General features: G+C 42.9%; 1 long non-coding RNA gene across 4 annotated transcripts in view; it reads left to right on the top strand.

Moving 5' to 3' along the window:
• LOC102547111 (uncharacterized) overlaps window positions 1–25,381 on the top strand; it is an 87,551-nt gene that overhangs the window by 12,749 nt on the left and 49,421 nt on the right. For 3 of the 4 annotated variants that reach the window (XR_015671646.1, XR_015671645.1, XR_015671647.1), the window contains exon 3: window positions 5,766–5,861. This is a non-coding gene — a long non-coding RNA (uncharacterized LOC102547111). Of the gene's footprint in view, window positions 1–5,765; window positions 5,862–23,262; window positions 23,403–25,381 lie in introns of those variants that run through there. The other variant, XR_015671648.1, reaches the window with a different exon arrangement.

The raw sequence follows: 25,381 nt of genomic DNA, 5'->3' as shown, positions 1-25,381 counted from the left end.
CTGGCTGTAGTTTCTCTACTGTACCAGTCTTGCTAGATTCTGCCATTCTGCCATTCTGCTATATATTTTGAGCACTGCTACTCATCTAACCATCAAATAACTTAGTAATTATGGCTAACAAATTTGGAAGAATTCTTGAATTTTCCATACAGTCAGTTAGCTAAGTTATTTTCAATATCTAAAGTATTTCTTGGATATATAGATATAAAGCATTTTATGCCTCCGTTTTAAAATTTTTGCTTTGCAGACAAACTGATTTTGCACTGGCATTTCCTCTCACCCAAATAGTTTGCTTATGAATGGGCCCCCTAGCTCATTTGTTTTATATTATTACTAAGCCAATGTTTATATACTAAGAGTAAATGGAGCTATCATGCAGCATAGCCAGGCTGATTTGTTGTGATTTCAAGAGAGCTGAGATCTTTCCTGAAGACATGAAAACTAACTAAATGGAGAGAAACTTGAAGCAATCCCACTAAAATCAGGGACTAGACAAGGCTGCCCACTCTCTCCCTACTTATTCAATATAGTACTTGAAGTCCTAGCCAGAGCAATCAGACAGCGAAAGGAGATCAAAGGGATACAAATTGGAAGGGAAGAAATCAAAATATCACTATTTGCAGCTGATATGATAGTGTACTTAAGTGACCCCAAAAGTTCCACCAGAGAACTACTAAACCTGATAAACACCTTCAGCAAAGTGGCTGGGTATAAAATTAACTCAAATAAATCAGTAGCCTTCCTCTACACAAAAGAGAAACAAGCCGAGAAAGAAATTAGGGAAATGACACCCTTCATAATAGTTCCAAATAATATAAAATACCTCAGTGTGACTTTAACCAAGCAAATGAAAGATCTGTATGAAAAGAACTTCAAGTCTCTGAAGAAAGAAATTGAGGAAGAGCTCAGAAGATGGAAAGATCTTCCATGCTCATGGATGACCATTTTGCCCAAAGCAATCTACAGATTCAATGCGATCCCCATCAACATTCCTACTCAATTCTTTATAGAGATAGAAAGAGCAATTTGCAAATTCATTTGGAATAACAAAAAACACCCTGACAGCAAAAACTATCCTCAAAAATAAAAGGACTTCTGGGGTAATCACCATCCCTGACCTCAAGCAGTATTACAGAGCAATAGTCATAAAAACTGTATGGTATTGGTACAGAGACAGGCAGATAGATCAGTGGGACGGAATTGAAGACCCAGAAGTAAACCCACACACCTATAGTCACTGGATCTTTGACAAAGGAGCTAAAACCATCTAATGGAAGGAAGAAAGCATTTTCAACAAATGATGCTGGTTCAACTGGAGGTCAGCATGTAGAAGAATGCAAATTAATCCATGCTTATCATCATGTACAAAGAGCTTAAGTCCAAGTGAATCAAGGACCTTCACATCAAACCAGATACACTCAAACTAATAGAAGAAAACGTTGGGAAGAGTCCTGAACACATGGGCACCGGGGAAAATTTCCTGAATAAAACATCAATGTCTCGGAGGCTGGAGAGATGGCTCAGTGGTTAAGAGCACTGACTGCTCTTCCAGAGGTCCTGAGTTCAACTCCCAGCAACCACATGGTGGCTCACAACCATCTGTAATGGGATCTGATGCCCTCTTCTGGCCTGCAGGCATACATGCAGGCAGAAAGCTATATGGTGTATACATAAATATAGTAAATAAATATTTTAAAAAAAAAACACCAATGTCTCATGCTCTAAGATCAAGAATCGACAAATGGGACCTCAAAAAACTGCAAAGCTTTTGTAAAGCAAAGGACACTGTCATTAGGACAAAACAGCAACCAACAGATTGGGACAAGATCTTTACCAATCCTACATCTGATAGAGGTCTAATATCCAAAATATACAAAGAACTCAAGAAGTTAGACTCCAGAGAGCCAAATAACCCTATTAAAAATGGGGTACAGAGCTAAACAAAACATTCTCAGCTGAGGATTATTGAATAGCCAAAAAGCACCTAAAGAAATGTTCAACATCCTTAGTCATCAGGGAAATGCAAATCAAAACAACCCTGAGATCCCACCTCACAGCAGTCAGAATGGCTAAGATAAAAACTCAGGTGACAGCAGATGCTGGTGAGGATGTGGAGAAAGAGGAACACTCCTCCATTGTTGGTGTGATTGCAAACTGGTATAACAACTCTGGAAATCAGTCTGGAGGTTCCTCAGAAAATTGGACATCGTATTACCTTAGGACCCAGCTATACCTCTCTTGGGCATATACCCAAAAGATGCCCCAACATATAACAAAGACACATACTCCACTATGTTCATAGCAGACAGAAGCTGGAAAGAACCCAGATGCCCTTCAACAGAGGAATGGATTCAAAAGCTGTGGTACATCTTCACAATGGAATATTACTCAGCCATCAAAAACAATGACTTCATGAAATTCAGAGGCAAATGGAATGAACTAGAAAATACCATCCTGAGTGAGGTTACTCAGTCACAGAAAAACACACTTGGTATGCACTCACTGATAAGTGGATATTAGCCAAAAAGCTCGAATTACCCAAGATGCAATCCACAGACCACAGGAAGCTCAATAAGAAAGATGACCAAAATGCGGATGCTCCCACTCTTTCTTAAAAGGGAGAAAATATCCATAGGAGGGGATATGGAAGCAAAGTTTAGAGCAGCAACTCAGGGAATGGCCATTCAGAGCCTGACCCACATGTGGCCCATATATATATAGCCACCAAAACTAGAAAAGATTGACGAAGCTAGAAAATGCATGCTGAAAGGGACCGGATATAGATCTCTCCTGAGAGACACATCCAGAGCATGTCCAATACAGAGGTCAGTGCTAGCAGCAAACCACCGAAGTGAGAATAGGACCCCCTTGGGTGGAATTAGAAGAAGTATTGAAAGAGTTGAAGGAACTTGCAACCCGCTAAGAAACAACAATGCCAACAACCAGAGTTTCCAGGGACTAAACCACCACCGAAAGACATTGACTGACCTAGGGCTCCAACTGCATATGTAGCAGAGAATAGCCTTGTTGGGACACCAGGGGAAGGGAAAGCCCTTGGTCCTGCCAAGGTTAGACCCCACCCCCCCAGTGCATGGGAATATGGGGGGATGGATGTATAGGGGGAATACCCATATGGGGGAGGGGGAGGGGAAGGAATGGGGGCTTATGGACAGGAAACCGGAAAGGGGAATAACATTTGAAATGCAAGTAAAGACATATAGCTAATAAAAAATTTAAAAAAGAATGAACATGTAGGATATTAATACAAGAATTTTTTTTCTTTTTTGTGTCTATGCAATAAAGCCCATTTAAAGTTAAAAAAAAGTTCTATAGTGAGGGGGATCAATAAACCATTCTAGAACTCATCAACAGTGTACAAGAAGCTCACTTCAAGGCAATGCCTTTTATCATGGTGGCTATGTGTTTCCTCATCTGCTATTATGTGTTTCCTCATCTGCTATCATCTGAAAAGCACTGGGCTGGAGTTAGACTTATTTCTATTTGCTTGTGATTTCTGTACATATTTTTATCATATGAATAGAACAAAGCCACGTCTAGTTGTTTTTGTTTGTTTTTCTCTTTTGCTTCAAGCATCAGACCGACCCTTGTCACATCTACCTTTTTATTGACATTTATAACCAATTTTAACATCAAAACTAGATGACAAAACTTAGAAGTAAAAGGCTGGAAGGGTTTGATTGCCCCATGAGTAGGTGCAATGATTCCATTAAAGGACAGGAAAACACCCAAGCTCACAAGGAAACCCTAGGGTCTCCAAATTCTGCAATCGCAAGTGATTAAACAGTCTTGGTGAGAAGAGATCGGAAGATCTCTTCCTCTGGACATGTGGTGCTCCATGTTTTTGGTCTATTGAAGCATTGGTTAATTTGTATTGAAAAGTTTGGCTATGTATCAGTTGCCCAAGCTACAATATGATTCCAAAAAACAAACAAGGAACTTGTTTTTGGGGATTTTTTGTTTGTTTGTTTTGTTTTGATTTTTGTTTTTGCACCCTTGGCATTTAGACCAATGTGGGCATATAGAAACTGCTCAGTAAATTCTGTCCCAGCCAGCTATGGCTGTGGTGAGCACATACTAAGCACCAGGTGACTTCAACACCAAAACTTTATTTTCCCACATAGCTGGAGGCTTGAAGGCTCAGTTCAGGAAACATGTCAGGCAGTCTAGTGTCTTCTGGGGCTTGTTCCCTGGATGTGGATAGCTCCCTCTTGCTAATCCTGGTAAGCAGATGAGGGCTAGTCAGAAGGAGATAGTTAGAGAACAAGAGCTCCGTTGTATTTCTTGTAAGGACACTAGCTCAGTCTTTAGCACCCTACCATCATACCATCTAAACCCATAGATACTACATAAATTGGTAATAGATTGTTGATTGATAGATGGTAGATAGATGATAGAAGATTAAAATTAGATTTATTTATTATGTATGGAAGAATAGGGGCTAACAACTATTTATAATTCCAGTTCCAGGGGACCCTATGCCTTCATTTGACCTCAACAGGCACAAGACATACCTGAGGGCAAAAGGCTTATACACATAAAATAAATCTAACTAACACACACACACACACACACACACACACACACACACACACACACACACGGTAAGAGTGAAAGAAAAGGACAATAGTTCTCCCTTAAAATTTTTACATCTGAAACTTGTTTGTATTTGGCTGGAGAGGCCACTGATTTCCCCTTTTCCTAGTGACTTTCCACCCATGGCCCCCTTTCCATAATCTGAACTGGTCTGTCTCCAGGGATTTCCCTTCCCAGATCTTTTGTTGGAGCCCCTGCTTCCTTAATTTAGCTCTTGATTTATTCCCTTGTTTTTATGGATAACATTCTCTAGAAAAGGATGCCTGGGCATTAAATCTTGAGAGCCTTGAATGTTTGTAATGTCTATCTGGCCCTTACTGTTATGGCATGGCTCTCTTGTGACCACTCAGAGCACCCCCTTTCCTTCTGGTTTCCAAGTTAGCATTCAAGCTGTCTCACAGTACTTAAGTTCATATACACTTGCATCAAAGGTGACCTTTAGTTGTTACTGACGGCGATGTCTAACTTGAAGGCTATTTTTCTCCACATGTTTCCACCACAGTAGCAGGGTAGCTGATGAATACCGTGCACTGGTATTCTGTTTACCTCCTGTCCTTCCTCCTTGTGTGCAGGGAACATTGTTAAAAGTTCCAGAGCTATCAGCCAACAGCCAAAAAAGGATCTTAGTAAGTTGTCTGTGGTCTGAAGCCTTCCCTTGAAGTTAGAATTGCTATTTACTTTCTTTAGAAATAGAAATAAATGATATCCCATATCTGTAATCCCAGTTACTTTAGAAGAATGGCAGGTACAGGGCCAGCCTGAACTATGAGCTGCAGCACTAGCTTGAAACCAAACCAACCAATCAACCAACCAACCAACCAACCAACCAACCAACCAACCAACCAACCAACCCAGTATATCCTCAGAAAACCAAAATAAATAAACCAGTTGTTCTCAACCTGTGGGTCATGACCCCTTTGACAAACCTCTATCTCCAAAAATATTTACATTATGATTCCTACAGTGGCAACATTTCAGTTATGGAGTAGCAATGGAATAATTTTAGGGTTTGAGGGTCACCGCAACATGAGAAAGTATATTAAAGGGTCATAGTATCAGGAAGGTTGGGAACCAATGGACTAAGCTAAGACCCTGAAATTGAAAACTTAATCTGTTAGCCACTATCTACTACCTTTCTATTTTCATTCTAGACTCTTCTAATTAACCCAGAATAATCATGCCATCTCACAGCATCTCACGGTCGTGTCGTGTCATCTCACAGAAGGGACAGTGGGAATGAAGAACAGGTATTCATATTTCGTTTTACTTTCCCTTCATGACTTTCATTCTCTCTTGTTTACTTCACAACACTTCATGTTCCCATCCCAGTGTTTTCAGTTTTAAATTCATATCTAAGACTCAAATCTATATTTGTCTGCCTGCACGATCAACATCACCTACAGTTAAACCTTCTGCATTTTGAAACTAATGGCAGAAATTGACCTTGATGTTTCCCAGGGGGACAAATTCATAAATATAAAAACAGGAAAAAAAATCCCTCACCAAGGTAGCAAATGACTCAGTACAGCTTCTGCAGCAAATGGGAGACAATCCACAAGGCCAGCACGCCACAAACAGCACAATAAATGATACAAGAGCAGGAAGGAGCATGGTGCTCACAGAGGGGCAGGAAGGAGCATGGTGCTCATTGAGTTGCTGCTGAGGCTGTTTATGTTTGTAGCACCCTTCTGGAGAAACTCAAGATGTCTATCACTTAAAACCATGCTTTGTAGTCAAAACAATACAGATATTGTTTTCACATAAAGGTGGTGTTCAGAACATTGGTAAATGGAATCTGCATAGATAACTTCTCAAAATATTGGCAATACTCAGCCCTCCTGATTCAGTACACCTCCTCGGTGGTGAGCTGTTAGACCAGCAGGTCAGTTTGAAATTTGAAGTGTCTTAATTACACTTTGACAAGCACAGAAAGGCTCCTTGGTAAGGCAGAAGGAGGAGTGGAGAAAGAGCTGCTCTTTACAGCATGTGAGCAGACATGGGTGTGGTGCAGGGCTTCCCTTAGGAGCTTGTACTGTGTTCCGGCTTTCTTAACCCGATGGGCTCTTCGGCCTCAGCCCCTTCTGCCTTCTGTCCTTGCAGAGGCCTCAGCATCCTGGGCTCATAGTCATCTCCTTGTAGCTGCTTCCGTCTTTAACCCAGGATAATTATTTCTGTTGCTAGAGATTTTAGTCTGGGCCCCAGCAGACCCCAACAGGCAATGAAGGCTAAACACTCAGTCCACAGTGTGCTTGTTAAAGAGAGTCATAACTGTGAAAACCAGAGAACGAGGATCTACTTCATGTGGCCATGATAGGAAGAGAAACAAAAGGAATCAGTGGTCCTCAAGCCTGCCTTTGAGTTAGTGACTTGAAGCTTAGAGTTAAAGAGGCCTGGATAACAGAACTGAGCAGTCCTGATCCAGGTGGAATCCCTCCCACCCATTGTCTCTTAGATCCAGTCTGTCCTGCTAGGTTGTCTGGCAATTGTTGAATCTTGGTAACATGTACCCACTATTCCAATTGTCTGTATCACAAAGGGAAGGGCATATGTCTCTTTAAGCATAACTGATTTTCTGTCAGGGCAGGTGCACTGCCTCCTCCAATCCCCTCAAGCCTCAACCTGCCCCATCTACAAGCTGTGCTATTGTTATTTAGAGTACACGTGTTTTTAAAGCAGGTTCTGAGCAGACAGGGTGTGTAGGCCAGTGTACGCCAGAGGTCTGGGCCCTGTGTCCACTCTCCCTCTTAACCACATGTATTCACAGTACTGGACCTGCATGCTCACCTCTTGGTTCTTCTAGGGCATTCACTGCAGGTTCTTGTCTCCCATGCTCCTTATGCTACGTCATGTCCCTGGCTGGCATACTGACACCTTGAATGGAGTGGCTTCTGCCAACTTCTCCTTTCTTGATCTTTCCTTCAGACCCCAATGCCACTTCCCTGTATACCAAGTCTTCCAAATCCAAAGCTTAGTCACCTTATTATCTGACCTACTTAGATTACTGTACTTGTTGTGCCCCAGTTTCTCCATGTAATGTAGGAGCCACAATAGTCTTAAAAAATAAAACAGATTTGCTGTGAGCCTTAAATAAGATCAAGATAAGGAACTCAGGCTTGTGGTTGACATCAGAGAAATCAGTCAATGTTTCGCATTGAAACAGTGATCGATTGCTAGTCTCATGGTTCTATCTAACACAAACATGATAATGACAGAAGAACCCTTTTCCTCACTTCAGGGCAGTGGGGTACTACCATCCTGTAACAATCATGGGATCATAGGTTTGCTAGCTTTCTGCATCTCTGGATAATGATTGGTTAGCTTGGAATCATGAAGAAAGAGAAGGGAAGCATAGATTCTCAGGAGCTGGCCCCAGGGTTAGTTAGTGTGGGGCTTGGTAACCATATCCCTCTCTCCTAGATATGTAATATTGTCCTTACAGCGTGGCTGTGCCATACCTGCAGACATCCTTGAACAGCTACGACATCAAGTGTTAACTCTGGTTACTTATCTGTTTTACCTGTGAGGGTAGTGAGGCTCAGAAAGAAATTTATCCTACTTCTTCGCTAAGTAAAAAGGGAGCAGAAAACAAGCAGCTCAAATTCTACAGTAGAAAATATTGTTGTTTTATTTTGTGTGTTTTCCTTTAATACCCCATTTTAATGGGCAGCATTCCCTTCTCACAACAGTTTCTTTGCATCTTGTAGATTTTCTGATGAACAAAATTCCCTCATTTGTTATTAATACCAATTACAATTTTTCAGTCATTTCAGAAGTGGTTGCTTGCATTACCCTACTTTTGTTTTTGAATGACAGAAAAATATATTCTTTAAAGAATAATGCTTCAGTGTGGAAATACATTGTTGGAGATTGGTTCTAATGCTTTGTCTTAATCCAGCTCCCAAAATCACATGAAAATCTGCCCAGATGCTGAGAGACCCTGTCCCCAGCTGGTTTTTGATTGATCAATAAAGAGTCAACGGCCAATGGTTGGGCAGGGTAAAAGAGGCAGGACTTATAGGATTCCCAGGGAAGAAACACAGAGGAGAAGGGAATTCTGCCACAAGAGGGGCGTAGGACAGACCATGCTATGATGGGAAAGCAGAGAGATTAGAATTAAGAGCCCGCTTGGGTCTGGGCCACCAAAAATAAAATATAGATTTAGAAGGCGCTAACTAAAGAATACTGGAGGTTTGGAAGTGCAAAGCTGTTGGGCTAGTCAAGACAAATCAAAATTAGGCTAGTGTGTGTGTGCACATGCACGTGCGTACATGCACAGGTGGGTGGGTGAGTGAGTGTGTGTGTGTGTGTGTGTGTGTGTGTGTGTGTGCGTGTGGTGTGTTTTTCATTCACGAATCCAGACAACTCTAGCAAGCTCACCCACCGGGAGCCAGAGTGGATTAATGATTCACCGCTACAATACGTAACATGTACTAGAAAGGGAGTTATCTGCTTAGAGTGGATTGTGAGCTTCTGAGATCCCTCACTGAACTTACACGATAACTCATTTTTATCAGTTGATGCGCACTTAAGTTGGTGGTAACAACTATGTAAATATTGACCAATAACTAGAAAGTTGCATGAGGAATATACACATGTGTGTATTTGTATAGGACATCTCTATTTGTATCATATAAATGCATTTATGAACAAGCACATATTCACACACTATAATAATACAAACTGCTCCAATACACTACTGCAATTCTAAATGAGTCTTCTTTTTGTTGTTGTTTAAGGTAAATGTTCAGGCTTCTTACATTTTTATAGCTGATTTCCTTCGTGTATTAAAGCACACTGCTGTGGTTTCATGCATAGCATGGTAATTTTTAGCTGTGCAAAGTCATTTTGATTGCTACCTGCAAAGCTCATAATTTTAAACCGTTTGAACTCATGATACCACTCAGATATTGCTCAAAAATGCAAATATTCACAATAGGAATGCCCACTAAAAATTATTTCCTTACAGGAATAGAACGAAAATAGAAGCGAAAAGTATGATAAAAATAAATGGGCATAAGAACTGAAACACCTTGGGGTGATAGTGAAAGGTTAAACAGGGCAAGGAAGATGGTGTTCTTATTGAAAGGCCCTACAAATTAATAGTCTAACCTTGACTGCTTCGAGCTGATTCTCATGTAAGTGCAAACTGAGAAAATATGTTCAGGTAGACCTTCAGGTTCTACTCGAACATTTTTAGAATATCCCCTGATGCTTATGATTAGGGACTCTTCCTCCTGACATACTTGGAGGCGGGCTATTTTTAAGCATCTGCACAGAATTCTGCTTCCTAGAGTTTCCACAGTTCTGATTTCTGCTCGTCAAAGTCAAGCCTCCAGCTGATTAAGTCAGAGGCAGGGGGCAGAGATGGTCCAATTACTGGAGGCAACGGAGCCTGCAGGAGTTAAAGGAGTACAAATGTAAAAAGTGTGAAGAGAATAAAAGGACAAGAGGCTTCATGTCTGTCTGTGGGAGATGAGGTGCTGAGGAGGTGACTTACCCAAAGTTGAAGTAACCCATTTTAGAGATTGTAAGACTGGTTCCTAAAAAGATTCATTGGTTTCTTCCTTCCTTCCTTCCTTCCTTCCTTCCTTCCTTCCTTCCTTCCTTCTTTCCTTCCTTCCTTCCCTTCTTCTTCCTCTTCTTCCTCCCCTCCTCCTCTTCTTTTCTCTTTCATTCTCTCTCTCTCTCTCTCTCTCTCTCTCTCTCTCTCTCTCTCTCTCTCTCTAAAAGAGAGCAGGGTTTCAGTACTGTTGAGACTTGGGGACAGATACTCTTTTTGTTTCCTGCATATTTTAGAATGTTTAGCATCCCTGGCCTGTATGTAACCGATGTTTGTAGTTTCCCCTCATTGTGGAAAGCAAACACATTTGTAGTAAATGTCTATTGTCTACTGGGGTAAAGGGGGGTAGAAAAACCGCTGCTGGGAGAATGCCATTGAAATAAGGTCTTGTTTGATGCATATAATCAACTGGACACAGTGTTCTCTATCACCTGCTTAGTTTTATCTTCTGCTTTGTTGGTGTTTGTCTGCTTGCTTGATTGCTTGTTTATTTGTTCATTTATATATTTATTGAGAGAAGGTTTCTCTGCATAGCCCTGAGTGTCCTGGAACTCACCATGTAGACCAGGATAGCCTGGAACTCAGAGATCCACCTGTCTCTGCCTCCTGATAGTGCTGGGATTAAAGTCCTTCATCATCAGGGCCCAGCTTGTCCTCTGCTTTGAAGAAGTAAAGTGAGAGAGGAGATGGCAGATTGGAGGTTACCTCCTCCACTTCTCCAAGTGAAGAAGTGAGGATAGCAAGAACAGACTACTCCAGAGAGAAAATGATGACAGGCAACTCACTCACACAGAACACTAGGAAACTGAGCAACATACTTTTCCATTCATTTCATGTTTTGTGTGGATGTGTGAGTACACATGCACAGAGGTGTGTGTTTGTAGGTGTGAGACAGACTGTGTGTTAGTCCTGCCTTCTACCTTATTTTGACAGTCTTCCAAAGGAAGTCTGGGACTGTTGGATTAGCCGTTGAATTCCGGCAGACCTTTAAGGAAGAGCTATCTATCATTGGTGCTCCACAAACTGCTCTATGCAATAGAACGGGAAGGAATACTACCAAACTCACTCTATGAAGTGGTTATTTGTTACCATGGTACCAAAACCAGAAGAGGACACAACCAGAAAAGAAAGCTACAGACTTGTTTCCCTGATGAACATCGACATTAAATTACCCAGCAAAACAAACTGGATTCAAGTGCGCACTAAGAAGATTACATACAACAAGATTGAGGTTCACCCCAGGGATGCAAATATGGGTCAACATGCACAGATCAGTGAGTGGAACACATCACGGAAGTAGACTTAAGAGCAGAAATCATGTGATCATCTTAATAGATAAAGAGGAAACATCTAGAAAGTTCAACATCTCTACATCTCTTTATTATAAAAGCCTAGAAAAAATGAGAATATAAATAACATACTTCAACACAATAAAATAATAATAGTATTAATAACAATAATAATAATGATGATGATAATAATAAATGAATCAAACTTATAGCCAACATTGTACTTTACAGGGCAAGGGTTAGGGATGGGGTACTAAGACATTGGCTCTAAACCCTGGAATGAGACAGGAGGTGCCCACTCCCTCTCCTCTTATTCAGTGTAAGTGCTTGAACTTTTAGCTAGAGCCAAAAAGTGAGAGGAAATTAAAAAAGATACAGCAAGGAAAGGAAGAAGACAAATTATTCCTATTGGCAGATGGCATGATCTTATACCTAAGGATGTTAAAATCTATACTAGAATTACAATTAAAATAAATAATGAACTAAATTAAATCGTAACTAAAATAAAGAGCTTAGATACAATAAACACTGTCATGTAGCAATATGAAATATCAATATAAAAAGCCTGCAGTTTTTCAGAATGCCTGCAATAAATTTGCCCAGGAAGAAATTAAGACAATAATCCCATTTCAAATGAACTGAAGAAAAAAACAAACAAAACAAAAATCCTATGAATAAGCTTAACCAAGGAGGTTAAAAGTCAGAGATATTTGCACATCAATCAACTTCCACTACAAGTTATTGTAGCAGAATCTGCAATCACTGTTGTGGGACCCTATGTAGATCAGGCTAGCCTACGGGTCTAACAGCAGAGGAATGGATAAACAAAACATAGCATGTATCTGTGCAAGAGAAAACCTCAAGCCATCAGGAGAGCAAAACACGCCCTTTGCAGGAAAATGGCTGTAACCAGCGAGAATCCTGCCAAATTAAAGCAGCCCCAGAAAGACAAATACTGTGTGCTTTCTTTCATTTCTGGTTACTAGACTTCATGTAGAAACAAAAATATACATGACACAAATGTAGACATGAAATTATCTGGGGAAAACAGGCGATTACTGGGAGGGAAAAGGAGGTGAAAACTTAGAAACATTGGACAAGAAATTTAAGAGAACACCAGAAGGTAGAAAGGACTCCCACACTTAACAATCAGAAAAATTAATATTTTTAAATGGCTATCCTTCTGAAAGCAATCTGTAGATTCAAAACCCTTTCCATCAAAATTACAATTCCATTTTCTGCAGAACTAGGGAAATACCCTAAAATGTATATGGAAGACACACAGTCAATGTGATGCTAAACAGAAATAGCCACGCTGAAAGCATCCAATGCCTGATGGTGCTACAGAGCTACACTAACAAAGATAGCATCATTCTGGTTCCCAAACAGAAACGTAACTCAGTGGAATAAAATAGTGGACCAGGAAATAAACATACACACAAACTCAAGCCACCAAATCTCTGGCAAAGACATCAAGAACATACATTGGAGAAAAGAGCCTCTTCTCAAGTGGTGCTGGGAAACTAAAGGTGCACACATCAAAGAGAGAACCTAGATTGTTCCCCACCTCATTACACACACACACACACACACACACACACACACACACACACACACACACAATTCAAAATGGACCAAAGACCTGAATGTAAGACCTGAAACGTTGAAATTGCTAGAAGAAGACATAAGGAAAGCACTCCATGGTACAACCATTGGCATGGGCTCTCCGTGAAGAACTCCAGTGGCCCAAGATAGCACAGGAAGAATAGACAAGCGGAACTGAAAGGCTGTGTAGCAAAGGCAATGGCAGAGTGGACATGGCCTTAAAGGACTCAAAAGCAAACACCCAAAAGGAAGTTGTTCAGCCAACAAAGTTGACATCTTGGAGACAGAAATATGATCGGTCAATATATACTGGAACTTACGTTTAACCTCCTTAGCATCAGCTACCTTCCTAATCCCGTGACCACAACTCTAGGAAAGGCAGCTGCTTACTGGAGGGAAGTTTACCTGACATGGATGCTCCCAATCCTTTGTTTTCCAGACAAGGTCTTCATCAGGAACCATGCTGTCTTCGAGTCCACACTAGCCACACTATCGCCATATTTCCTCTCCTCACTGCACGAACTGGAGCCAGTGTTACCATGTGCGATCACAGAGTTAATTTATGTGTGAGCATTTTTTTTTATTTTTGGTAAAATATCTACATTTTTATATAACGGAAATGAGTAGAGAACAATGTCCTTTCATGTCAGTTAAATGTTATCGTTCAAACAGAATTGTAAGATATGGCATTGAAAATCGAAGCATTTAGCATTGTGCTCCACCCATGGGGGTGGGGGAGAGTGACTTGAGGAGATGCAACTCATCATGGAGTTGAGGGCCTGGTGGCTGGGGCGGGTTCCGTGGATGCAGGAAGCCTCTTCATGTCTTGAAGCTCACTTGCCATTCCCTTTTGGTCTCTCCAGCTCACCCCCTTACTTTATGGGATGCCGCTGTCCACATTCATGTTGAGTCTTACCCCATCTGATAATCTTCTCTATAAAAACCTCATATACATACCCAGAAGTGTACCTCCTAGGGGATTCTGAATCCTGTTAAATTGACAGTGAAAGTTAACCATCACAGCAATAAAAATTAAAACCACACCCGGGGGAGGGGTTGTTATCAAGAAAACAAGAAATAGCAAGTGCTGGTGGTGGTGTTGGGAAAGAGGAATTCTTATACACTGCTGTTGTAACTCTGTAAACTAGGCAGCCACTGTGCCGATCAGTATGGAGTGTTGAGGTTTGGTTGCTATGCATTGTAATGCTAAATTCTGTACCTTGAGCTCTAGGCCTAGGGGTGAATTTTCACATTTATAAGCTTTTGTTGTGTAAAGCTTTTTCCTTGATTTAAAACTATTGGTTAAATAAAATTGTCTCCAGCCAGTTACTGGAAGCAGGTAGGTTTTGAGTTAGCTGCTTGAGGGTGGAGAAGAGAGAGAAAAGGGGACAAACAGAGAAGTGACCATCATGAGATGAGTGGACTGTGAGCATGTGGCCAGGAGAAACGGCAAGTATCTGGGATACACCACTGGGGAGGCAGCGGGCCAGCAGTTAGAAAAGTAGACTTTTTAGAACAACTACTGGGGTTACCCACCAGTAGTTGTCAAAGTCAAGTAAAATAACTACCATCTGAATCTCACTTATTTTTAAGCTAGTTGGGGATAAGCTTAAATTGGTTGTACTGCAATAATAGGGGTTTCTCAAAATCTAAAATTAGAATAGAGCTACTAAATGATCCTGCTGCTGTACTACTGACATTAGTCTAGATGGGACACCATGCTGGATGCCCATCAACAAATGAACAGATGAGAAAATCACACACACACACACACACTCACACACAACACACACATACACACACTCACACACACTCACACTCACACATAACACACACTCACACATAACACACACAAACACACACTCACACATAACACACACTCACACACACTCACATATAACACACACACACACACACACACGATCTATTCAGCCATAACAGAGGATAAAATTATGTCATTTACAGGAAAATGGATGGACTTGGATATTACATTAAGTGAAATATATTGTACTCAGAGATACAAATATGGTGTGTTTTCTCTCATATGTGGGGATAGTGTATATGATAAAAATGGGGGAAGGGAATCAGCCAGAGTGGGGAGGAGGGATAAAGGAGAGTATAGCGGTGTGTCTTAGGGTTTTACTGCTGTGAACACACACCATGACCAAGGAAACTTTTATGAGGATAACATTTAACTGGGGTTGGCTTACAGGTTCAGAGATTCAGTCTGTTATCCTCAAGGCATAGCATAGCAGCATCCAGGCAGGCATGGTGCAGGAGGAGCTGAGAGTTAATCATCTTCATCTGAAGGCCGTTATGGAAGACTGGCTTCCAGGTAGACAGGATGAGGGTCTTAAGCCCACACCCACAGTGATACACCTACTCCAACAAGCCTATACCTCCTAATAATGCCTCTTCCTCGAGCCACGCATATACAAACCCTCACAAGGTGAGATACAAGAATAGAAGCAGAACATCAGCTCCGGTTCCCTGGGTGAGAATTTAATCTAATCTCTCCAAATGCAATGCCAGCTCCCTAACCTGTCAGAGGCAGTGGCCTCTCGAAAGGCTCTCTGAGTAGATGTTGAAACGGTATAGACTCTGCAAACAGTACTGTGTGCTTGAAAATGCTGGCTCAAGAATTTTCAAAGTTCCAGATTCTTGATCAGAGGGTCAGGACCTTCGCTGCCTGTGGCCAGGGGGTGGAAGAAGCAGAATTAATACACTGTAATTTTTTATTCAAGTAAGTTTTCCACCAGAATGCGCAATGAAGACTCAGGATTCCCATGCAAAAGCCAGGACGTTAGGAGGGGTCTTTTAAACATGGGGATGGCATTCTTTCCTACATCTCTAGTCCCCCCTTCAAGGTTTCTGGGACTTGGGGAATCTCTTTACTTTCTCCAAGCAAGTCATTCTGCGGTCCATCTCATACTGACAAAGCAGCAAAACCAAGAACACCAGAAAAACAAACACCTCTTGAATGACATCACATTCAAGACAAACATTTTCAAACCCAACTCTACTTTAGTAAGTCTAACGGCCAATTGCAAGAAGCACCACGGTTTAATTTACTATTAAGGAAAACCTTGCACGGCCAGTGCAACCTGGGGAATTAACCATCACCGGACAATGCAGATTCAGAGGCATTGAAATGTAGGGACATTCAATTTTAGGACTGACGAGGCCATGAACCTCAACAGGTCTAAAGATATACACAAAGATAACGTTTGCACTATCTTTTTAGTACAATTTCCAACAGGTTGCTTTCTTCACGGGGACAAGCACACAAAGGCAAAGAAGTGAGTTAAGAACATGAATACGCTGGCGAGAGGAGAAGGACGTGAACTCAGGGGCTCTGGGCAGTTCTTCCATGACAAGGCTCTCTGTCTCCTGTTTACAGAAGTCTTTCACTGGGAAAGGGGCAATCAGTTGTAAAGAAAGGATAAAATGACAATGACAGAAAGCTATGCCAGATAGGCCAATGCACCCACAAGAGAAATGTTTTCTTCTACCGTGTGTGTGTGTGTGTGTGTGTGTGTGTGTGTGTGTGCGAGTGTGTATACACATACACTAATATATAATGACATTTAAGAAGTAATATTTTTCATGGGAACCATAATCAATTTATGCCTCGTTTTTAATTACTTCCAAGCTGCTGATTATACATGTGTACATATTTCAAGCTGTTGATGTATGCATGCATGTGCACAGGCATTTGAAATTTTCTGATGGCATTGTAATCTCTGTGCAATAAAGATGGCCATCGGAAGCAGACCTGCGTATGACATTGTTCATTATGATGAAAGGCAAGTCAGTGAACAAGCCACAGGGTCCACCGAGATTAGGCGAGTGTCGTCATGCCTGCTGGAAAGTGATCCGGGTGCCAGCCATCTGGATTTGCAAACATACTGCTTGAGATACATCCCAGAAATGATTTCTTCTGGATTCACACTCACGTCACCAACACAGGCAATCACAAACACACGTACACACACAGTGTGTCCACCCTCCAAAGTCCTCATTTTAATAATGAGCCTTGTTTTGATCCTATAAAAAGCTCTCAACTGGAGTTCACTGGGAGACTCAAAAGCAAAAGCCATTAACATTTGCACTGGCGCTGGCCTCAGGAGAGAAGAGCTGTGGCATCAAAGACTGAAGTGTCTGGGTGGCCTCTCTCTTTCAGCTCAGCTTTGCCCTGCTTTGAGAACAGAGGGGGCAGGAGCTGTGCCAGGCTGCTGAGCTGTGGGAAATGTGTTAGCCAAGTCCAGTTTGGTTCTTCCTCTTCCTTCTCTTAATGGAGAGACAAAAGGGGGGGGGGATATCTTCCATTATTTCTTAATTTTCATATCGCAGCCCATTATCTCAATCAGCGCTCCGCAGTCGAATGAACTAATTTCTGGGGAAAATTCCAGCAGGTTCCTGAAGCTGTTGATGAGCTGAGGCTAATCGCCACAGTCAGAATTTTCTATCATTACCTGAAATGGATTATATGAGTTTGATTGGCAGGAGGGTTAAAGAACGAAGTAGCGTACAGACGTGGCGTGATGAGGGAGGGGGGAGGCAGGTGTCAGTGCACAGAAATCACCCAGAAGCAATTGAAGACCGATTTTATTTAAACTGGGCAGCATTTTAAACCATTAGTATGTATTGAGGAGACTGTAGGTGTGAGGGGGTTGGGGGTGGGGGCTTTGGAAAACAGTGTCTCCTTGTCCTCTGAGAGGCCCAACCAGCAACTGCATGGTATGCCAACTGCGACTGAGACAGACCCTACCATTGGACTGGAAGGGGATACCATCGGGCATCTGGAAGAAGCTGAGGAAGAGGGCGACCTCATAGGAAGCCCAGCAGTCTCAACTAACCCAGACCACAGGGAGCTCCCAGAGACTAAGCCACCAACCAGGAGACCATCCAGGAGCATATTCCGGCGGTCCAAGATCCCTGGCTCATAGGTAGCAGAGGTCTGGGTGGTATGGCCTCAGTGAGAGAAGATGCACTTAATCCTCGGGAGACTTGAGGCCTCAGGGAAGGGGGAGGTCTGGTGGGGGGGGGGAGCATTCTCTGGGAGGCAAAGGAGAGGAAGAATGGGATGAGGAACTGTGGGAGGGGGTATGGAGGGATCAACGGCTGGAATATAAATAAATAAAATAATTTTTTAAAAAGTAGAAAATACAAAGGAACACAAAATTAAGTGTTGTTGGCAGTGTGCTGTGTGGCTGTTCACAGAGGTCCAGCAGAAATCTTACAAAGGGTGAAGACAGGGAGAAACAGCCCCAAGCGAGGACAGGGCTTTGAACCCCCTCTTCCCTCTAGGTTAGTGTTCTACACAAGAGCGCTTCGCCTCTCTCTCTCTCTCTCTCTCTCTCTCTCTCTCTCTCTCTCTCTCTCTCTCTCTCTCTCTCTGCAATGCCTTTAGCTTCCCATCTGCGAAATGAGAGAAGTAGAAACTAGTTTGCCTCCTACGATGTTTTTAACACATAAAATAAAAAATACTGTTTACAAGTGTAAAAAAGAAGTGGTGGTCGATTTCAGTATGAGGGGTAGTGAGTCTTTCCAGAGTCAAAGCTAACTACGCAGGAAGTGCTAGCCTCACCCTGCCCCGCCAGCTGGCCAGTACCTCCCAGCTCTAGACTCTGAATCAAAAAGAAGGGGCGATAGGGGCTGAGGATGGGGACTATGGGGGCTAAGAGTGGGGAGTATGGGGGCTGGGGTGGGACTGGAAGGAAAGGAGGGAGGGGGCTGCGATCAGGACGTAAAGTGAATGAATAAACAAATTAAGGGCAAAAAAGAGTTAAGGGCAATCTGCTGTAGGACTCGATTTGCATCAGAAGAGAGCACAGTCTTCAGCCCTGGCAAGTCCATTAGAAGAGGCTTTGCATCCTAAACCCATAGGATAGGGAACTGGGGAAAGGTGCTATGGTAGGTGGTGAATCTCTAAAGTCCTGGCCTATGGGAGACAGAGTGCTGGCAATTCTCACAGTCAGGGATTTAAAAGCCATGGCCATGTGCCTAATCGGCCTACCAGCCATTTTTAGCTTTCTCTATGTTGGCGTCCATTTCTGCACAACTGTGTTGACTAGTTTTATGTCAACCTAAGAAAAGCTAGAGTTAACACAAGCTAGAGTTACCTGAAGGGAGGGAACTTCAAAGAAAATGCTTCCATACCATCTGGAGATAGGGCATTTTCTTAACTAGTGATTGATGGGGTAGAGACTAACCCTTGTGGGTGAGGCCCTCCCTGGGCTGGAGGTCCTGGGCTCCATAGGAAAGCAGGCTGCGCAAGCAGGGGAAGTGAGCCGAGAAGCAGCACCGTCCCTGTCCTGAGGTCTTTCGATGATGAAGTCATATGGATGCAAGGCAAACGAACCCTCTCCTCCGAGCTTGCCTTTTTTTTTTTCCGGAGCTGGGGACCGAACCCAGGGCCTTGCGCTTGCTAGACAAGCACTCTACCACTGAGCTGAGCTTGCCTTTTGATCTCAGGGTTTCATCACAGCATCGGGAACTAATGCTAACCAAGCTAAGACAGCAGCTATACTATACGTGGCTTCAGTTCCATTAGCCTCTTGAATTTATTTTTACAAAGAGAGGCTCATATTTGCTATGGAGGAGACACGGATCAGTCTGGGGACATTCTGGGAGGGAGGGAGGATCAGGCCAGGGAAGAATTAAAGTCCTCAAGGCTTAGAAATGAGAAAATGCAAACTCCGAAACCTGTAATGATTCACACCAAAAGAAGGAAAGAGAATGAGAAAGGCATGGGTGGGGGGTGGGGGGAGTGGGGGGGTGGGGGATGGGGGTGGGGGGTGGGGAGGGGGAGGGGGGAGAAGAAATGAGCGCCCAAACTGAAAGGGAATCTGGAAACATCTCTAGTCCTGTGCTGGGAAGGTCTAAGGCCTTATGAGTTTCATCAATAAGCTGAAAGAGAAAGGTACGTTGTTTGCCTATGAGCAGAGCCAGGTAAGAAAGTACACATCAGAGTAGTGTGTGGTATACGGAATAGAAGTGGGTTTGGTTAAAAAAAAAACCTAGAGTAAAAATGATAAAATAAGCTAAACCCAAACATATTTCGAGCTCTTTAAGTTAAAATGGCAACAAGTCGGCTTGCTGCAGATGTCACCTCAACCAGCTCTCTAAAGGGTGGCTTCGGAGAGCATAGGACGAGATTCTCGGGAGGACCTGGTACAACTCAGTGAGTCACAGCTGAAAAGCATCCAAGTTGGCTCTAGTGGGTTCCGGAGCCACTGGGGGATGGTACTGGATTCTGGGAAAGTGACCAGAGGGCAGGTGTAAGAGCCAGCTCCCATCTCCCTTTTCCTGGCTCCTTGGCAGTGTGTGTGTGTGTGTGTGTGTGTGTGTGACTTTCTATTCTAAACAAAGAAATTGCCTCCCTCCACCTATGACAACACTACACTACACACACACACACACACACACACACACATACACACACACACACACACACAGTGCTAAGAGATGGTTTAAAGGAGCAAATTGCAATAAATCACAATTTGGAAACTGACCAACATGAAACCTTCTTTTCAAGGTAATATGAATGAAAAATAAGTATTCAGGACAGAGCCTGACTTTGGTGATTAATTGCTGGTTGTCAGATTTCCAGCCACATGGGGGTGTGGGGGTGGGCAAAGAGGAAGAGGGAGAGGGAGAGAGGGAGGGACCTTGCGGTCACCTAGTGTATTCTATCTGGATAAATCCTGTGCAGATGGGCGGATACACTCAGTTCACCCAGCAGCAACTTGGTCCTTCCAGGCCCTTTGTGTCAGAAAAAAGAAAACTTTGTCAGCAATCAGCCTTGGAGTAGGAGATTCAGAAATGGGAAACTGTCCCGGCTTCCGGTCCTATCTCAGAGGAAAGTGTGAGGAAGTGGGAGGCAGAGGCAGAGGCAGCCTGAGCTGGCAGTGTTCACAGCTCCATCTCCCCAGGATGCACCACCCTGCCATCAGCAAGTCAAGTCTTGATTTCTGTGGTTTTAGGACACATCGTGTTACCTGTCACTAGAGGCTCACATCTTCCCAAACATATGGACATTGAGTTCTGCCAATGAATCCGCTAGGCAAGGAAACGACTGTCAGCAAACTCATTGACAAGTGGAAAGTTATGGGACTTTCACAGGCCTCACTGAGAGAGAGAGAGAGAGAGAGAGAGAGAGAGAGAGAGAGAGAGAGAGAGAGAGAGAGAGAGAACTCGAAACTTACATTCTCTTCTGGTGTAAGACCCAACACGACAGCATCTCCTAGGAAAATGACATCGAGTGCCCAGTGGGCTACACCTATGTCCCGGATGTCTCTTTTATCCTGTACACAACCTCTAAGGTTTTGGTGCCACTTGAGATGACTTAAAACAAAAAAATATTTTTTGTGAACTTTGAACCCTTGAATCGCTAAAAATCCGCCTATAGAGAGACCCACAGATGGTGGTATATCTGACTGAAAAAAACAAGCCTTGCTTCAGCATAGTCCCTGAAACAGTATTCGTCGATGACGAATTCCTAGGTAAAGGAACAATTTCCTGTAAATCAATGTACCTTACTTTAGATTTCAACTTAATGCCAATGGCCACATCTCTGTCCCTGGAAAACAAATGGCAGAAAAATTGCTCATGTCCATCACTGGAAAGGCCATGTGCTGTTTGGGGTGAGTTATTTAGACTCTCATCCATTTTTATTGGAAGCCAGTATTTCTCAATAATGTTCCAATTAAACTAATAGAGCAGAATGCATCCAGCTACCGGTGTGATAACAGATGGAGACAGGCATATTCTTTGGGCTTTTTCTTTGTCCGATGCCTCCAGGTCAACGGACAGCAGCAGATGGTTTTAATGGAGTCATTGCTGTGTCGTAGCATGACTTGGTTTCCCAGCTTCAGACATTCTCAGAGCTGTTTCAGCTACGAGGGGGGAGGATTGGAAAACAGGGCTGCTCACCACTGCTGAGGACAAGCACACTGGAGCCAGCTGCCAGGAAGCCGGTTTTCAACCTCAGCCATAACACCAGAAGCACTGAACTGAGGCTACTCCTTTTTCCAAATATCTTAAAACACCACATTTTAAGAATCTTTTTTGTGAAAATGTATAACATTTCTGTATGAATACACTCATCTTTTCAAACAGATACGGGCAACCCCCCTTTTCTCTTTTACTTGTGTACGTGTGTGTGGTATGCATGTATGTGGGTGCACATGTATGCCTGTGCACGTTGAGGCCAGAGATTGGCATTGGTTGTCTACTTCGATTGCTCTCCCTGGTGTGTACTGAGGCATGGTCTCTCACTTGAGCTCAGAGTTTGCCCATCTCGCCTGCCTAGCTAGCCAGCTTGCCTGGTGGATTCATTGTCTTCTCTTGCTAGCCACCTGCACATGGTGGGAATATATCTTTAATTCCAACAATCAGGAGGCAGAGGCAGACGTCTCTGTGAGTTAGAGGACAGCCTGGTGTATGGAATGAGTTCCACTATAGCCAGGGCTGCACATTGAGACTCTGTCTTAACAAACAAACAAACAAACAAACAAACAAACAATAAAAACTAAGTAAATGAAGGTACATGCTATGTTCATAGATTGGGAATTTTGGTATAGTTAAAATGCCTGTCCTCCCTATGTTGATCAATAGGTCAATGTAATTTCTTCTAAAATACCAGCAAAGATTTTTAGATGAATTTATTATAAAGTTCATATAGGAAATGGCAAACGTTAGAGTAGTTGAAACAATCCCAAGGAAGAACGATACTACAGAGTGCTACAGTTTTCCAGTTAGCAAGATTGGCGTCAACTGGGGAACAATATAACCAGTATGATGGGGCAGAGAGCAGCTCATCCACATCGATGAACCTTGAGATGCGTGAGGAGGGTGGAGTGATGGGAGGGGGGTGCCTTTTTCAACAGGTGACAGCAGAGTGACTTGACATGGACAGGTTAAATAAAAGACAAATCTTAAACTAAAGTGCAGATCTACAACGAAAATTAACTTAAAGTGGATGGTTGACTTAAGAGCCCAGTGATTAGGACACAGAAAGCTAAAACGGGATGGAGTGCTGCCACTCCACTGAGTATCTCAAAATCAAGTGGGGACGGCAGCTGAGCACAGAGGGGGAAGTGGACTGCTCGGAGATTTCTGGTGGGAATGTATAGTCACTCTGGAAAAGCATGTGCGTTTCTTGTAAAATGAGACATTCATTTGTCACAGGTCCTGGCAAGTGCAGCCTCTCTCATTTACCTGAGAGAAAGGAAAACCTGTGCTCACATCCAAACCTGTAAAACGAGTGAGCACAGCATCTTTCTACAGAACAGTGTAGAGGTGGGAACGGACCAAACACCCCTCAGAAGGTGAGAGGTTAGACAGACCATCTTATATTCCCACTAAAGAGTTGCTGTAATGAGAGAAAGTGTATTGATTCACAGGCATAGATGCCAGTCAGTGGGATTATCCTATGATTGCCTGTTTTCAGCATTTGTGACCTCGTCCTGTTGTCTCTCCTTTTTATCACCGTTCTATCCATGACTGTAGCTCTCACATACTTGCCTCCTCCCCACTAGAACATTTGTGATCATATTGGACCTGAATAGACAATCTGGGATATCCTCTTCTCCGTCAGATCCTTAATTATACCCGCAGAGTATCTTTCACCATATAGTACAATGTATATGGGGTAGGGCACTGGTATTATTGCATGGTTAGTCTTCATAGCATCTATATTCTGCTTAGTACAATGCTACTTCTTCCATTTACAAAGATCTTATACACACAAAGTATGGAAATGGAGAACAGATTAGTGGTAACAAGGAACAAGATGGGGTACACTGTACGTGGGGTTCAGAACAAGAGTGGGAGAAACCTGAGGCACTGCAAACATAGACAGAGAAATGAAGATTCCCATCAGCAATACTTCATAGACAAATAACACTGGGTTTTATTTGTTGAAAGGAAGTAATAGACTAAAGAAACTGAATTTACTTTAATGCCTCATTAATATCTAATATTTAACATTTAGATATCCAATATGATGGTGTTGAAAAAGGTCACTTTTGACACATTTCGATCGGGCTTCTTTGTATGGGGGCTGGTTGGAGGAAGGGTCTGGGTGGGAGTCAACAGAAGTGTAAAGTCGACTCTTATAAGGTCTTCTTCTTGGGTCTCTAATGAAGGCCGGTTTAATGGTTGTAAGTGAGAAAAAGCATCTGAGCAGATCCTGTGCCACTCAATGGTCGTATACAGTTGAGAAGTGGTCTTCTGTTTCTTGGCCCTCTGAGGGGGGAATGTATTAACTTTCTACCACAACAGTAAAGCATCCGAGACTATTGATTTTAAAAGGGGGAAAGGGGTATTTTGGCTGGCAGTTGTGGTTCGCGATCAAATGATTTCATTGCCTCTATTCGGTTGGTGGCAAGGCAGTGAGTGCTTCCTGACGAAGGTGTGCTGAGGTGACAACCACTCACCTGATGAGAAGGAGGAAGGGACCAGGCTCTCAAAATCATCTTCAAGGACCTCTCAGGAGGCCCCACTTCTTAAAGGTCCCACTACCTCCCTACAGCCCCATTCTAGAGACCACACTAACTCTGTCCTTATGACAATCCACTCCACTCCCTTTGCTTTCTCACACCTTTGTTGAAGCTGCATCGCTTGACTGGTCCTCAAACACTAAAGGCCACAGCCTCTCAAACCTCCGTGACCAACGCCATCTGAATCTCTACCTAACTCTTGGATCTGAAGACTTCTACGTCTCCAGACATAACTCCGTACCCATCACATCCCAATTACAACATACCAGACTGAACAGTGAACCATTAATCAGTTAAAGAGGGCAAAGAATTTGGTGCTGAGTATGCTTACTGTTTCCTACAGGTGAGCAACCCACACAATACAGTGCTTAAGATTCTAACAGATTAAGAACCATTTGGGGAACTATGCCAGCATTACTCTTCCATAGCTGGCTTCTCATACCAAAGGATAAAGGCCAAGGCTGTTCCTCTCCTGCTTATTGTTTACTTTTTTTTTGGCTAGATGACAGACTTCCCTTTGGCCCAGGAGACTTAATGCAATATCAGCACCCAGTCTCACTTCCTAACCACCTGAGTATGAGATAGTTGATTCAAACCAGTGGGAAAATGGCTGTGTTCTGAATGGCTGGTGAATACAAGGATTGCGTCCCACCCATCTGGCCTTTTACTGTAGGATTAACATTTTAAACTGAGGAGGGAGATCCTATGACCACGGTCAACTTTACCAGAAACACCATAATTCATTTCTCCCTGGAGACCTTCGGTTGGTAGGCACTCTGTTGTTCCGGTGACTACCTCAGTTATAA

This window comes from Rattus norvegicus, chromosome 2, assembly GCF_021556685.1.
Source record: "Rattus norvegicus strain SHRSP/BbbUtx chromosome 2, alternate assembly SHRSP_T2T, whole genome shotgun sequence".
NCBI lineage: Eukaryota > Metazoa > Chordata > Mammalia > Rodentia > Muridae > Rattus > Rattus norvegicus.
This window is presented reverse-complemented; position numbering and strand designations above follow the sequence as displayed.